This window comes from Eumetopias jubatus, unplaced genomic scaffold, assembly GCF_037043125.1.
Source record: "Eumetopias jubatus isolate StellerSeaLion01/CBP00866 unplaced genomic scaffold, mEumJub1_p1.0 scaffold_12, whole genome shotgun sequence".
Taxonomy (NCBI): domain Eukaryota; kingdom Metazoa; phylum Chordata; class Mammalia; order Carnivora; family Otariidae; genus Eumetopias; species Eumetopias jubatus.
Window position 1 is genome coordinate 7,312,433 of NW_028274818.1, and position 17,433 is coordinate 7,329,865.

Genomic DNA, 17,433 nt, shown 5'->3' on the forward strand with positions numbered 1-17,433 from the left:
CTCCCTGCCCAGAGCCACCTCTCTATCTCTCCTCCCCTTGTGATCAAAATTCTTTAAAGAATTTTTTCCACATTCAATCTCCATACCTTCACCTCCTATTTTCTATTCATGTTGTATTCCTATAATATTCTTATTGCTGCTGTTTGCTTTTTGAAATTGGGCTTTTATAAATGTTTGTTTTAGTGTGATGGATAACTTAGCAAACACTCATCTACTCGTGACCTAGAATCAAAATTTGCTAATATTTTGTCTAATTTTTTCAGATTCTTTAATGTTTTGTTGTTTTAAACAAATAAATCATCACAGGTAAACTTGAAATTCCCTTTGTTTTCTTCCTTAGACACATTCCCTTCCATTACCGAGAAAATCATTATGATAGATTTAGTTTGTATCTAAATCATTTTTTTATGTTTTGCTGCATATAAATATACATTTTTTTCATTTTTAAGTCATATACTTTACCATATATAAATATGTATCTATATCTATACATATATATCCATACACAGTCTAAATCTAGGGTTTTGTATATTTATTTTAAAACCTACATAAAATGGAATAATTCTGAAACTTTCTTTTTTCTTCAACTTTAGACTTTTGAGATTTCTCATGATGATTCATATTTATCTATGGCATTCATTGTAAATGCTGCATTGTATCCCGTCATGTGTATTCAAAATCATTTACTTGAGAGGTGGCATTGTATGGTGACTAAGGGCAGGGTCTCTGGAGCTAGGCTACTTGGGTTTAATGCAAACACCTGTCACTTACTGGCTCTGTGACTTCAGGCAAGTTATTTAAACTCTCTGGCATCAGTTACTTCATCTATGAGATGTAGCTAATAAATGTAGCTAGTTGTTGGATTAAGTGAGGATTAAGCAAGTTTACCCATGTGAAGCACCTAAGAGCTTCCTGGCCTATAACAAGCACACAATACTAGTGTGTCAGTAGGAAAGCAGATGGCACATTCAAATTAGGATAACTGGAAGAGGGTTTACTTATAAAAGGATTAACTACAAAAGCGTAGGTAAAGTATAGGTAAACCATAAAGAATAAGACAGTTACCCATGCAGCAGGGGATAGAGGAAGCTGTTACTACTCCTAGGCCAGAACAAAAATAGATGTGTCATTAGGAAACAAATAAATCATTGGAAATACAACTGACCCTTGAACTATGTGGCGTTGGGATGCTGACACCCCATGCCGTCAAAAACTCATGTATAACTTTTGATTCCCTCCAAACATAAGTACTAATAGCCTACTGTAGACTGGAGGCCTTACTGATAACATAAATAGTAGGGTAACACATATTTGGCATGTTGTATGTATTATACACTGTATTCTTACAAAAAAGTGAACTAGAGAAAAGAAAATGTTATTAAGAAAATCATAAGGTGGGGTGTGCCTGGGTAGCTCAGTCGGTTAGGCAGCTGATTCTTGATTTTGGCTCAGGTCTCAATCTCAGGGTCGTGAGATCGGACCCTGAGTTTTGTGCTGGGCATGGAGCCTGCTTAAGATTCTCTCTCTTCCTTTCCCTTTGTGCCCGCCCCCCACATACATGCTCTCTCTCTCTCTCAGAAAGAAAGAAAGAAAGAAAGAAAGAAAGAAAGAAAGAAAGAAAGAGAGAAAGAAAGAAAGAGAGAAAGAAAGAAAGAAAGAAAGAAAGAAAGAAAGAAAGAAAGAAAAAGAAAGAAAGAAAGAAAAAGAAAATCATAAGCAAGAGAAAATAGCACTGTACTGTATTTGTTGAAACAAATCTGCGTGTAAGTGGAGCCACGCAGTTCAAACCTGAGTTGTCCAGGGTTAGCTGTCCTTCAAAGTGCATGCTCAAAAATGCCATCTCATCTTCTATATTCATTTGAACTGTAAACTCTTCCTAGACAAATTTTAAAAAAGAAACAACTGATGGATTATACCATTTATATCATCTGACCAAAAGAAGTGTAAATAACCTTTAAAACGGCATAAAGTAAGGTCCCTTCTCTCTGTACTTAGGCCCAACTTTTTCCTTTTCCGTCCTTTAGCTTATCCTTCAGTGGAGGAGAAAATTTTAATCTGACTGGCTAGGCTCTGAGGTGTGGATCAGTATGAGAGCCAGTGGTCAGGGGATCTCGTGTGTGGCCTGCCTTCCTGTGGTAAGCTGACTGAAACAAGACGTGGTCTTTTAGTGTGTGCTGATCTTCATCTCTCTTCTCTTCTTGACCTCAGGCCTGTGTGCAAGGGGTATGGAATCAGGGCCCCTTATAGGACTGAGGCTCCCTTACTTCCTTTTCTCTTCTCTTCTCTTCTCTTCTCTTCTCTTCTCTTCTCTTCTCTTCTCTTCTCTTCTCTTCTCTTCTCTTCTCTTCTCTTCTCTTCTCTTCTCTTCTCCTCTCCTCTCCTCTCCTCTCCTCTCCTCTCCTCTCCTCTCCTCTCCTCTCCTCTCCTCTCCTCTCCTCTCCTCTCCTCTCCTCTCCTCTCCTCTCCTCTCCTCTCCTCTCCTCTCCTCTCCTCTCCTCTCCTCTCCTCTCCTCTCCTCTCCTCTCCTCTCCTCTCCTCTCCTCTCCTCTCCTCTCCTCTCCTCTCCTCTCCTCTCCTCTCCTCTCCTCTCTTCTCTTCTCTTCCTTCTCTTCTTTTTGGTCTTCCTCTCTCTTCTCTTCTTGTTTCCTCTCATATCCCCCCTTCCGGGTGGGATTCAGGACACACTACCCCAAACTATAGCAGATGGGCATATTGAATACCTTATGCTGAAGGATTGGAGAAAATGGCAGAGGGAGGAAAGTCTCTCTGACCGTCCCCCTGCCCGTTCCCCTGAAGCAGGTTATAAGACCCTCACATGAGAGGTGCCCTCCCTAAACCTGGAGGAAGGGAGCATCCTTCTCTCCAAGATTGCGGAACCCAAAAGAATCGGAAGGAACAAGTGTTGCCAGGCTCTCCCATTTACCACACTTTGCTCATTGTTTGATCACATCTGTCCACGGCTTTCCATGCTTCAGCAAACCTGGCATCAAAACACTCAGGCCTCACTGTTTCTTTAGGCCTTCATTTCCTTGGGAAGACTCCTGTGTCACATAAAATGTGTATCAAATAAACATTCATGCTTTTCTCTTGTTAATTTGTTTTTGTCAGTTAAATTCTCAGATCCACCCTAAGAAGGTGGAGGAAAATTTCTTTCTGCCCTACAGCCTTCCCTCGAATCCTCCTCTTCCTCTCTCCTTCATTATCTGACCTCACGGTACATGGACCCCTCAGGACTCCCCCCTGGCTGCTTCCCTTCTGTTCTTTCCTCTCTGCTATGTATCTGTGTAGATAAAACTTTCAAAACTCCAATTCTTTCTTCTTAACTTACTTCTCTATCTATGTGGCCAGTGAAAGAATGGTGGAGATAAACTTTGTCTCCTTAGGAGATATAGCTAGAAAAATGTTGCATTGCTGATGTCAGAGAAATTATTGCCTATGTTCTCTTCTAGGATTTTTAGGGTTTCAGGTCTCATGTTTGAGTCCTTAATCCAATTTGAGTTGATTTTTGTGTATGGTGTTACAAATAATCCAGTTTCATTCTTTTTTTTTTATTATGTTATGTTGATCCCATACATTACATCATTAGTTTTTGATGTAGTGTTCTAGGATTCATTGTTTGCGTATAACACCTAGTGCTCCATGCAGAACGTGCCCTCTTTAATAACCATCACCAGGCTAACCCATCCTCACCCCCCTCCCCTCTAGAACCCTCAGACTGTTTTTCAGAGTCCATAGATTCTCATGATTCATCTCCCCCTCCGATTTCCCCCCTTCATTCTTCCCCTCCTGCTATCTTCTTCTTCTTCTTCTTCTTCTTTTTAACATATAATATATTATTTGCTTCAGAGGTACAGATCTGTGATTCAACAGTCTTGCACACTTCACAGCGCTACCATAGCACATTCCCTCCCCAATGTCTATCACCCAGCCACCCCATCCCTCCCACACCCCTCACCACTCCAGCAACCCTGTTTGTTTCCTGAGATTAAGAATTCCTCATTATCAGTGAGGTCATATGATACATGTCTTTCTCTGATTGACTTATTTTGCTCAGCATAATACCCTCCAGTTCCATCCACCTCATTGCAAATGGCAAGATTTCATTCTTTTTGATGGCTGCATAATATTCCATTGTATATATAGACCACCTCTTCTTTACCCAGATGAATGGATCTGTCATGGACAGATTCATCTGTCAATGGACATCTTGGCTCTTTCCACAGTTTGGCTCTTATGGACATTGCTGCTATAAACATCAGGGTGAACATACCCCTTTGGATCCCTACATTTGTATCTTTGGGGTAAATACCCAGTAGTGCAATTGCTGGGTGGTAGGGCAGCTATATTTTCAACTTTTTGAGGAACCTCCATACTGTTTTCCAGAGTGGCTGCACCACCTTGTATTCCCACCAACAGTGTAGGATGGTTCGCCTTTCTCCGTATCCCCACCAACATCTGTAGTTTCCTGACTTGTTAATTTTAGCCGTTCTGACTGGTGTGACGTGATATCTCCTTGAGGTTTTGATTTGGATTTCCCTGATGCCAAGCAATATTGAGCACTTTTTCATGTGTCTGTTGGCCAATTGCATGTCTTCTTTGGAAAAATGTCTGTTCATGTCTTCTGCCCATTTCTTGATTGGATGATTTGTTCTTTGGGTGTTGAGATTAAGAAGATCTTTATAGATTTTGGATACTAGCCCTTTATCTGATATGTGATTTGCAAATATCTTCTCCCATTCTGTCGGTTGTCTTTTGGTTTTGTTGACTGGCTTTTGCTGTGCAAAAGCTCTTTATCTTAATGAGGTCCCAATAGTTCATTTTTGCCCTTGCTTCCCTTGCCTTTGGCAATGTTTTTAGGAAGAAGTTGCTGCAGCTGAGGGCGAAGAGGTTGCTGTCTGTCTTCTCCTTTAGGATTTTGATGGTCTCCTGTCTCACATTGAGGTCTTTCAATCATTTTGAGTCTGTTTTTGTGTGTGGTGTAAGGAAATGGTCCAGTTGCATTCTTCTGCCTGTGGCTGTCCAATTTTCCCAACACCATTTGTTAAAGAGACTGTCTTTTTTCCATTGGACATTTTTCCCTGCTTTGTCGAAGATTAGTTGACCATAGAGTTGAGGGTCCATATCTGGGCTCTCTACTCTGTTCCATTGATCTATGTGTCTGTTTTTGTGCCAGTACCATACTGTCTTGATGATGACAGCTTTGTCATAGACCTGGAAGTCCGGAATTGTGATGCCGCCAGCTTTGCTTCTCTTTTTCAACATTCCTCTGGCTATTCGGGGTCTCTTCTGGTTCCATACAAATTTGAGGATTATTTGTTCCATTTGTTTGAAAAAAGCCGATGGTATTTTGATGGGGATTGCACTGAATGTGTAGATTGCTCTAGGTAGCATTGACATCTTCACAATGTTTCTTCTTCCAATCCATGAGCATGGAACGTTTTTCCATTTCTTTGTGTCTTCCTCAATTTCTTTCATGAGTATTTTATAGTTTTCTGAGTACAGATCCTTTGCCTCTTTGGTTAGATTTATTCCTAGGTATCTTATGGTTTGGGGTGCAATTGTAAATGGGATCGACTCCTTAATTTGTCTCTCTTCTGTCTTGTTGTTAGTGTATAGGAATGCCACTGATTTCTGTGCATTGATTTTATATCCTGCCACTTGACTGAATTCCTGTATGAGTTCTAGCAGTTTTGGGGTGGAGTCTTTTGGGTTTTCCACATAAAGTATCATATCATTTGCAAAGAGTGAGAGTTTGACTTCCTCTTTGCCAATTTGGATGCCTTTGATTTTTTTTGTTGTCTGATTGCTGTGGCTAGGACTTCTAATACTATGTTGAATAGCAGTGGTGATAGTGGACATCCCTGCCACATTCCTGACCTTAGGGGGAAAGCTCTCAGCTTTTCCCCATTGAGAATGATATTCGCTGTGGGTTTTTCATAGATGGCTTTTATGATATTGAGGTATGTACCGTCTATCCCTATACTCTGAAGACTTTTGATCCAGAAAGGATGTTGTACTTTGTCAAATGCTTTTTCTGCATCTATTGAGAGGATCCTATGATTCTTGTTCTTTCTTTTATTAATGTATCATATCACATTGATTGATTTGTGGATGTTGAACCAACCTTGCAGCCCAGGGATAAATCCCACTTGGTCGTGGTGAATAATCCTTGTAATGTACTGTTGGATTCTATTGGCTAGTATTTTGGTGAGAATTTTTGCATCCATGTTCATCAAGGATATTGGTCTGTAATTCTCCTTTTTGTTGGGGTCTTTGTCTCATTTGGGGATCAAGGTAATGGTGGCCTCATAAAACGAGTTTGGACGTTTTCCTTCCATTTCTATTCTTTGGAACAGTTTCCAAAGAATAGGTATTAATTCTTCTTTAAATGTTTGGTAGAATTCCCCTGGAAAGCCATCTGGCCTTGGGGTTTTGTTTGGTGGGAGATTTTTGATGACTGCTTCAATTTCCTTAGTGGTTATAGGTCTGTTCAGGTTTTCTATTTCTTCCTGGTTCAGTTTTGGTAGTTGATACATCTCTAGTAATGCATCCATTTCTTCCAGGTTATCTAATTTGCTGTCATTGAGTTGCTCATAGTATGTTCTAATTGTTTGTATTTCTTTGGTGTTGGTTGTGATCTCTCTTCTTTCATTCATGATTTTGTTGATTTGGGTCATTTCTCTTTTCTTTTTGATAAGTCTGGCCAGCAGTTTATCAATCTTGTCAATTCTTTCAAAGAACCAGCTCCTAGTTTTGTCGATCTGTTCTACTGTTCTTTTGGTTTCTATTTCATTGATTTCTGCTCTGATCTTTATTATTTCTCTTCTCTTGCTGGGTTTAGGCTTTATTTGCTGTTCTCTCTCCAGCTCCTTTAGGTGTAGAGTTAGGTTCTGTATTTGAGACCTTTCTTGTTTCTTGAGAAAGGTTTGTATTGCTATATACTTTCCTCTTAGGACTGCCTTTGCTGTATCCCAAAGATTTTGAACAGTTGTGTTTTCATTTTCATTAGTTTCCATGAATTTTTTAAATTCTTCTTTAATTTCCTGGTTGACCCATTCATTCTTTAGTAAGATGCTCTTTAGCCTCCATGTATTTGAGTTCTTTCCGACTTTCCTCTTGTGATTGAGTTCTAGTTTCAAAGCATTGTGGTCTGAAAATATGCAGGGAATAATCCCAATCTTTTGGCACCGGTTAAGACCTGATTTGTGACCTAGGATGTGATCTATTCTGGAGAATGTTCCATGGGCACTAGAGAAGAATGTGTATTCTGTTGCTTTGGGATGGAATGTTCTGAATATATCTGTGAAATCTATTTGGTCCAGTGTGTCATTTAAAGTCTTTATTTCCTTGTTGATCTTTTGTTTAGATCATCTGTCCATCTCAGTCAGGGGGGTGTTAAAGTCCCCCACTATTATTGTATTGTTGTCAATGTGTTTCTTTGCTTTTGTTATTAATTGCCTTATATAATTGGCTGCTCTCATGTTAGGGGCATAGATATTTACAATTGTTAGATCTTCTTGGTGGATAGACCCTTTAAGTAGGATATAGTGTCCTTCCTCATCTCTTATTACAGTCTTTGTTTTAAAATCTAATTTGTCTGATATAAGGATTGCCACCCCAGCTCTCTTTTGGTGTCCATTAGGATGGTAAATTGTTTTCTACCCCTTCATTTTCAATCTGGGGGTGTCTTTGGGTCTAAAATGAGTCTCTTGCAGACAGCATATTTATGGGTCTTGTTTTTTAATCCAATCTGATAGCCTGTGTCTTTTGATTGGGGCAGTTAGCCCATTTACATTCAGGGTAACTATTGAAAGATAGGAATTTAGTGCCATTGTATTGCCTGTAAGGTGACTGTTACTTTATATTGTCTCTGTTCCTTTCTGGTCTATGTTGCTTTTAGGCTCTCTCTTTGCTTAGAGGACCCCTTTCAATATTTCTTGGAGGGCTGGTTTTTTGTTTGCAAATTCCTTTAGTTTTTATTTGTCCTGGAAGCTTTTTATCTCTCCTTCTATTTTCAATGACAGCCTGGCTGTATATAGTATTCTTGGCTGCATATTTTTCTCATTTAGTGCTCTGAAGATCTCATGCCAGTCCTTTCTGGCCTGCCAGGTCTCTGTGGATAGATCTGTTGCCAATCTAATGTTTCTACCATTGTAGGTTACAGATCTCTTCTCCCGAGCTGCTCTCAGGATTTTCTCTTTGTCTCTGAGACTCATAAGTTTTACTATTAGATGTCGGGGTGTTGACTTATTTTTATTGATTTTGAGAGGGGTTCTCTGTGCCTCCTGGATTTTCATGCCTGTTTCCTTCCCCACATTAGGGAAGTTCTCTGTTATAATTTGCTCCAATATACCTTCTGCCCCTCTCTCTCTTTCTTCTTCTTCTTGGATCCCATTTATTCTAATGTTGTTTCATCCTATGGTATCACTTATCTCTCGAATTCTGCCCTCGTGATCCCGTAGTTGTTTATCTCTCTTTTTCTCAGCTTCTTTATTTTCCATCATTTGGTCTTCTATTTTGCTGATTCTCTCTTCTGCCTCATTTTTCCTAGCAGTTAGAGCCCCTATTTTTTATTGCACTTCATTAATAGCCTTTTTGATTTCGACTTGGTTAGATTTTAGCTCTTTATTTCTCCAGAAAGTGTTTCTCTGATAACTTCCATGCTTTTTCAAGCCCAGCTATTATCTTTAAAATCATCATTCTGAACTCTAGTTCCGACATCATACTAATGTCTATACTGAGTAGGTCCCTGGCAGTCGGTACTGCCTCTTGTTCTTTTTGTTGTGGTGATTTTTTCCATCTCATCATTTTGTCCAGAGGCAAATAGATGAATGAGAGAACAAAATGCTAACAGGGTAACAATGTCCCCAGAAAATATACTCTAAACAAATCAGAAAAGACCTGAAGCTGGGGAAAAAGAAAGGGAAAGAAAGAAAAAAGAAAAAGAGAAAAAAAGAAAAAGATAAAAACAAACAAAAACAGAACAAAACAAAAAAAAACAGAATATGATCAAATATAATCAGGCTGGTGCATATATCAGTGCCACACACTAGATTTTGGGTGTATTTTGGTCTGTTAGAAGAAAGTGATTTAAGGAAATTTTAAAGAAAGAAAAACTTATATATGTACAAAAATAAGGGTTAATATGATGAAGGGATGGAATATGACTGCAAAGATGAAAATTATAAAAGATTTTATAAAAGGAATTGATAAGAAGTTGTTTGAAAAAAGAAAGAAGAGAATTTAAAAAAAAGAGAGAGAGAAAAGTGAGATTAGAGATTTAGGGTATATTTTGATCTGTTAGAAGAAACTGTATCTCAAAATTTTAAAGAGAGAACAACTTATATATATATGCCAAAAATAAGGGTAACTACTATGAAGGGATAGAATATGACTCTAAAAATGAAAAATAAAAATGTTTTTTTTTTAAGGGTTTGATAAGATGTTGGTTGAAAAAGGGAAAAAGAAAAATTCAAAAAAAAAAAAAAACTTTGTCGGGCGCCTGGGTGGCTCAGATGGTTAAGCGTCTGCCTTCGGCTCAAGTCATGATCCCAGGGTCCTGGGATTGAGTCCCGCATCGGGCTCCTTGCTCCTTGGGAGCCTGCTTCTCCCTCTGGTTCTCTCTCTCTCTCTCTCCCCCCTCCGTCGCTCATGAATAAATAAATAAAATCTTTAAAAAAAATAATAACTTTGAAAGACTAAAGAATCATGGTAAAAAAGCCATGAATTCTATGTGCACTATTCCCCTAGCGCTGGAGTTCTGCCGTTCTCATTGGGGCCTGTTGCCATGGTTCCCAAATGTCTTTGCCGGAGGCGGAATGGCCCCGCCCTTGCCCGGCCGGGCTAAGTAATCTGTTGGGGTTTGCTCTCCGGAGCTTTTGTTCCCTGCAAGCTTTACATTCAGCTTTGGAGGATGAGAGTGAAAATGGCGGTCTCCCAATCTCCACCCCAGAGGAGCCGAGAACTTAAGGCCCCGCTCCTCAGTGCGCCCCCCGAGAAAAGCAGTCAATCATTCCCGTCTCCCCGGTCTCCGGCCGCACTCCGTGCTCACCCGGCCTGTGACCAAGCGTTTCTATCTCTGGCACACAACCCCGTGTGGAGTTTCCAAACCCAGCAGATCCCTGCGGTGCGCTCCCGCGCTGCTCCTCCCGGGGGAGGAAGGGGAGTCTCCCTGAATCTGCTGCTTGTTGGGTCCCTGCTGCAGGAGCAGTGGCCCGACTGTGCTGTGGATCACGGTTTATGGCAACCCCGAGCTGAGAGCCCGCGCCTCGGCTCCGTCTCTGCAGCTGGCTTCCCCGCTCCGATACCTGGGAGCTCTGCCACACTCAGGTACCCCTGGTCTTTCTGTGACCCCGAGGGTCCTGAGACCACACTGTCCCGCGAGGGTTCCACCCCCCGCTTAGCCACTGGAGCGAAGTCCTGCAGCGGAGCCGACTTCTAAAAGGTCCGATTTTGTGCTCCGCGGCTCTAGCACTTGCCAGAAGCGGCCGACGGAGGCCCCCTCCCCCGCCATCTATCCTCCCGAATATCGCCTTGGATTCACTTCGCACGTCCTACCTTCCAGAAAGTGGTCGCTTTTCTGTTCAGAGAGTTGTTGCTATTCTTTTCTTTGATCTCCTGTTGAGTTCGTAGGTGTTCAGAATGGTTTGATCCCTATGCAGCTGAATTCCTGGGACCAGACCAGAATCAATCTCTCTTGTTCCAGTTTCAGTCTTTTACATGTAGCTATCCAGTTTTCCCAACATCATTTTTTGAAAAGAGATACTGACCTGTACTTTTCTTTTTTTGTGGTGTCTTTGTACCTTTGGTATCAAGGTAATGCTGGCCTCATAGAATGAAGGGTAAAAATGATGATCCTCTCAATAGAAGCAGAAAAAGAGCATTTCACAAGATTCAACATCTGTTCATGATAAAAACTCTCATCAAAATGCAGTTCGTGGGCACATAACTCAACATACTAAAGGCCATATATGAAAAACCCAGAGCTAACATCATCCTCAATGGTAAAAAACTGAGAGCTTTCCCTCTAAGGTCAGGAATGAGAAAAGGATGTTCACTCTCGCCACTCTTATCCAACGTAGTACTGGAAGTCCTAATCATAGCAATCAGACAAGAAAAAGAAATAATTGGCTAAAATAACACCATTTACAATTACACCAAAAAGAATAAAATACCCAGGAATAAACTTAACAGGTAAAATACCAGTTCTCTGAAAACTATAAAACACTGATGAAAGAAAATGAAGATGACAAAAACAAATGGGAGGATATTTCATGCTCTTGGATTGGAAGAATTAATATTCTCAGAATGTTCATATTTTCCAAAGCAATCTATAGATTCAATACAATCCCTATCAAAATAGCAACAGCATTTTTCACAAGACTAGAACAAATAATACTAAATTTGTGTGGAACCACAGAAGACCCCAAATAGTCAAAGGGATTCTAAGAAAAAGAACAAAGTTGGAGGTATCACAATTCCAGATTTCATGACATACTACAAAGCTATAATAATCAAAACAGGATGGCACTGAGACAAAGATAGACACAGGTCAATAGGACAGGATAGAGACTCTAGAAATAAACCCACATTTATATGGACAATTAATCTATGACAAAGGAGCCAAGAATATACAATGAGAGAAAATAAGTCTTCTCAATAAATGGTGTTGGGAAAGCTGGACAGCTACATGTAAAAGAATGAAACCAGACTATTTCTAACAGCATACACAAAAATCAACTCAAATTGGATTAAGGACTCAAATGTGAGACCTGAAACCATAAAAATCCTAGAAAAGAACACAGGCAATAAAGTCTCTGACATCAGCGATAGCAACATTTTTCTAGATATGTCTCCTAAGGCAAGGGAAACAAATGCAAACAAGCAAACAAACAAAAACAACAACAACAAAAATCCTATTGGGACTACATAAAGTAAAAATAAAAAGCTTTTACATAGCAAAGGAAACCATCAACAAAACAAAAAGACAACCTACTAATTGGGAGAAGATATTTGCCAATGATATATCTGATAAAGGGTTAATATCTAAAATATATAGAGAACTCATTGAACTGAACACCAAAAAAACAAACAAATAAACAAACAAAAAATTGGGCAGAGGACCTGAACAGATTTTTTTTTCCAAAGAAGACATACAGATAGCCAACAGACACAGGAAAATATGCTCAACATCACTAATCATCAGGGAAATGCAAATCCAAACCACAATGAGATATCACCTCACTCCTGTTAGAATGGCTAAGATAAAGAAGATAAGAAACAGCATGTGTTGGCCAGGATGTGGAGAAAAAAGAACCCTCATGCACTATTGGTGGGAATGTAAATTGGTACAGCCACTGTGGAAGACTGTATGGAGGTTCCTCAAAAAATTAAAAATAGAAATACTATATGATACAATGATTCCATTATTGATTATTTACCCAGGGAAAATGAAAATGCTAACTCAAAAAGATATTTGCACCCCTATGTTTATTGCACCATTATTTACAGTAGCCAAGACATGGAAGCAACCTAAGTGTCCCTCAATAGATCAATGGATAAGGAAGAAGTGGTATATATATATACAATGGAATGTTACACAGCCATAAAAAAGTTTGAGATTGTGCCATTAATGACAGCATGGATGGACCTAGAGGGTATTATGCTAAGTGAAATAAGTCAGACTAAGAAAGACAAATACCATATGATTCCAATCATAAGTGGAATCTAAAAAATAAGTAAATAAACAAAAAGCAGAATCAGAACTATAAATACAGAGAACAAACTGATGTTTGCCAGAGGGAGCATGAGGGGCTGGGCAAAAGGGGTAAAGGGAAGAGGGAGATACAGGCTTCCAGTTATGGAATGAGCAAGTCATGGGAATAAAAAGCAGAGCATAAGGAATATAGTCAATGATATTATAATCCTGATGTAATAGGACAAATGGAAGCTATACTTGTGGTGAAATAGCATAATGTATAAACTTGTCAAATCAGTAAGTTGATACCTGAAACTCATGCAACATTTTGTGTCAATATACTCAAATAAAAAATTAAAAAAATCCTGAAGCTGACTTCTAGCATTAAGACTTACAATATGGATTTAAATCTTATTGTTTAAAAGTGTTGGAGTCAGGGCTTATGTTATTTGTAATACAAACCAACAGTTATGGAAACTGGTACCCAGAGTAGGCTACTGTGAGTAACATCAGAATCAAATGCAGAATGGGGTGTAGGAGATTGGACGTGAGTTAATGAGGAAACTGCCATTTATAATGTTGGTTTGTGTTGACAATTTGTTGTGGACTTACACAAGATAGAGACAAGCATACTATAACAGTGGCCATTCTATCCATTTTGAGTTTATTGTTGTGTATGGTGTTAGAGAATGGTCAAGTTTCATTCTTCTACATGTGGCTGTCCAATTTTCCCAACGCTATTTATTGAAGAGACTGTCTTTTATCCACTGTGTATTTTATCCTGCTTTGTCGAAGATTATTTGACCATAGAGTTGAGGGTCCATATCTGGGCTCTCTATTCTGTTCCATTGGTCTATATGTCTGTTCTTGTGCCAGTATCATGCTGTCTTGGTGATCACTGTTTTGTAATATAGCTTGAAATCGGGCAACGTGATGCCCCCAGCTTCGTTTTTCTTTTTCAACATTTTCTTGGTAATTCGGGGTCTTTTCTGATTCCATACAAATTTTAGGACTGTTTATTCCAGCACTTTGAAAAATGTCATTGGAATTTTGATCGGGATGGCATTGAAGGTATAGATTGCTCTGGGTAGCACAGACATTTTAACAATGTTTATTCTTCCGATCTATGAGCATGGAATGTTTTTCCACCTTTTTGTGTCTTCTTCAATTTCTTTCGTGAGTGTTCTGTAGTTCCTAGAGTATAGATCTTTACCCCTTTGGTTAGGTTTATTCTGAGGTATCTTATGGTTTTTGGTGCTATTGTAAATGGAATCGTTTCTCTAATTTCTCTTTCTATGGTTGCATTGTTAGTGTATAAGAAAGCAAACTGATTTCTGTGCATTGATTTTGTATCCTGCCACATTACTGAATTGCTATATGAGTTCTAGTAATTTGGGGGTGGAGTCTTTTGGGTTTTCCACATAAAGTATCATGTCATCTGTGAAAAGAGAGAGTTTGGCTTCTTCTTTGCCAATCTGAATACCTTTTATTTCTTTTTGTTGTCTGATTGCTGTTGCTAGGACTTCTAGTACTATGTTGAACAATAGTGGTGAAAGTGGGCATCCTTGATGTGTTCCTGATCTTAAGGGAAAGGCTCTCAGCTTTTCCCCAAGGAAGATGATATTCGCTGTAGGTTTTTCATAGATGAATTTTATGAACTTGAGGAATATTCCCTCTATCCCTATACTCTGAAGAGTTTTAATCAGGAAAGGATGCTGTATTTTGTCAAATGCTTTTTCTGCATCAATTGAGTGGACCATATGGTTCTTCTCTCTCCTCTTATTAATGTGTTCTATCACATTGATTGATTTGCAAATGTTGAACCACCCTTGCCTCCCAGGGATAAATCCCACTTGGTCGTGGTGGATGATCCTTTTAATGTATTGTTGGATCCTATTAGCTAGGATTTTGTTGAGGATTTCGGAATCCATATTCATCAGGGGTATTGGTCTGAAATTCAGTGTGAGACAGGAATCCATCAAAATCCTAGAGGAGAATATAGGCAGTGTCCTTTTTGACATCTGCCCCAGCAACTTCTTTCAAGATACATCTCCAAAGGCTAGTGAAACAAAAGAAAAATGAACTTTTGGGACTTCATCAAGATAAAAAGCTTCTGCACAGCAAAGGAAACAATCAACAAAACAGTGGCAACCTACAGAATGGGAGAAGATATTTGCAAATGATACTACAGATAAAGGGCTGGTATCCAAGAGCTATAAAGAACTTCTCAAACTCAACACCCAAAAAACAAATAATCAAGTTAAGAAATGGGCAGAAGACATGAACAGACACTTCTCCAAAGAAGACATACAAATGGCTAACAGACACATGAAAAAATGTTCATCATCATTAGCCATCAGGGAAATTCAAACCAAAACCACATTGAGGTACCACCTTACACCAGTTAGAATGGCAAAAATTGACAAGTCAAGAAACAACAAATGTTGGCGAGATTGTGGAGAAAGGGGAACCCTCTTACACTGTTGATGGAAATGCAAGTTGATACAGCCACTTTGGAAAACAGTGTGGAGGTGCCTCAGAAAATTAAAAATAGAGCTACCCTATGACCCAGCAATTGCACTACTGGGTACTTACCCCAAAGACACAGATGTAGTGAAAAGAAGGGCCATATGCACCCCAATGTTCAGAGCAGCAATGTCTGCAATAGCCAAACTGTGGAAGGAGCCGAGATGCCCTTCAACAGATGAACGGATAAAGAAGATGTGGTCCATATATACAATGGAGTATTACTCAGGCATCAGAAATGATGAATACCCAAATTTTACATCCACATGGATGGGACTAGAGGAGATTATGCTAAGTCAAGCAGAGAAAGTCCATTATCATATGGTTTCACTTATTTGTGGAACATAAAGAATAGTATGGAGGACATTAGGAGAAGGCAGGGAAAAATGAAGGGGGGAAAATCGGAGGGAGAGATGTACCATGAAAGACTATGGACTCTGAGAAACAAACAGGGTTTTGGGGGGGTGTGGGGGGTTGGGTGAGCCCTGTGATGGGTATTAAGGAGGGCATATACTGTGGAGCACTGGGTGTTATACAAAAACAATGAATCGTGGATCACTACATCAAAAACTAATGATGTATTGTATGGTGACTAACATAATAAAATAAAATGTAAAAATAAAATGAAAGTGGCCATTCTAAAAAGAGAGGTGGGAAGCAGACTTAGCTATAGTCTGCAGACCCAGTGGACCAAAAGTCTGATCACTTTGAGCCATGCAAGGTCAGAAAAGCTGAATCTGAGCCACGAGTTCTTAATCTGGTCTCCATTTATCTTGGGTATGTTATGGTTCTATTAACAAAATTCAGAGTATGGGTGTACTTGGATAGGAAAATAAAATTACCTCTTTCTTTTCACTAACCCCTAAGTGAAATTCAGCATTTCCCTTCATTATAATTGTAGACTAAACAAACCAACCAACCCACAGTTGGATCTGTGTGATTCTATTTGTCAACAATAGAATACACAGGTATTTTCATATCATGTTATAGTTATTACAGATGTCTCCAATATCATTTTAAATTCATAACTACTTTGAAATTTCAGTAGACCCCACAGCTAGATATTAAATTAATTTTTAATATCTTCAACATTAGTTTTCAAAAATTAATAAACACCTATAATATCAGAAATGTGTTTTTAGTGATTTTCACAACTGTATTTCAATCTAATTTTTCCTGTAATCTGTGCATTTTATTTTATTTACTTAAAAACATTATTCTGTGTCTATAAGCCTCATCAAAATTCCAAATGGGTTTGTGGCATAAAGAAGGTTAAGTGCATTTATTTACCTGCAATAAAATTAGTGAAGAGAAGATATGGAGACAGGAGGTTTAGGAATAGGATTGGGATAATATAAGAAAAATATTGCCTTAGCCTACTCCCTAAATTCTCTGTCCTACAAAAGGGAAAAGGGTATTTACTGTGAAGACGCATCCAGGAAAGAGCTGGGGACCAAGAAGTGGATTATGGTGGTGCTTCCATGCCCCAAACTATTGTTTATAATTGCCTCAAACTGAGTTGTTAGTGTGAAGGCCAGAGGGATGGGCTGAAGTCAAAAGCTTATTGCTGGGGGCCTGGAATTCTCAGACTCAAAGACTCTACGGGGACAGAATTTGTGGCTTGGAGTGGAGGTAAATAGATTAGCAGCTTTTCAAGTTTTCACAATATTTTTGTTCATTTGTTTTACTCTTATTGAAATATAATATGTACATAGAAGAGTATTACAAAGGCACATATCTATAAGTTTTCACAAACTGAGCACACCGGTATAATCAGCAACCAAAGTAAGGAATGGAGCATTAAGAGCACCTGGAAACCCCCAGGCTCCCTTCTGGTCATGTGCCTCTAATCTGACTTCTAATAGGGGAGTTTGGTTTTGCCTCCTGCAGTACTTTTTATATAAAAGGGATCATAACAGTACGTGCCCTTGTGTTAGGCTTCTTCAGTAAATTTGGGCAACCGATCCATATTTTTGCATGTTGTAGTTTATTTGATTCCATTGTTGTGTAAGCAGAGGTTCTCAAAGTGTGACCTAGGGACTCCTGGGTCCTGGGACCTTTCCATTTCATCTGCCTTTTCTTTCTCATTCTCTGGTGAGTGTACTGTGGAGTTTTCTAGAAGCTACTGGTACATGATGGTATTCATGCATTCCCATTTTTAAAAATTTCCCAGTTTTAATTTCCACTATGGTAAGTATTAATAAATACAA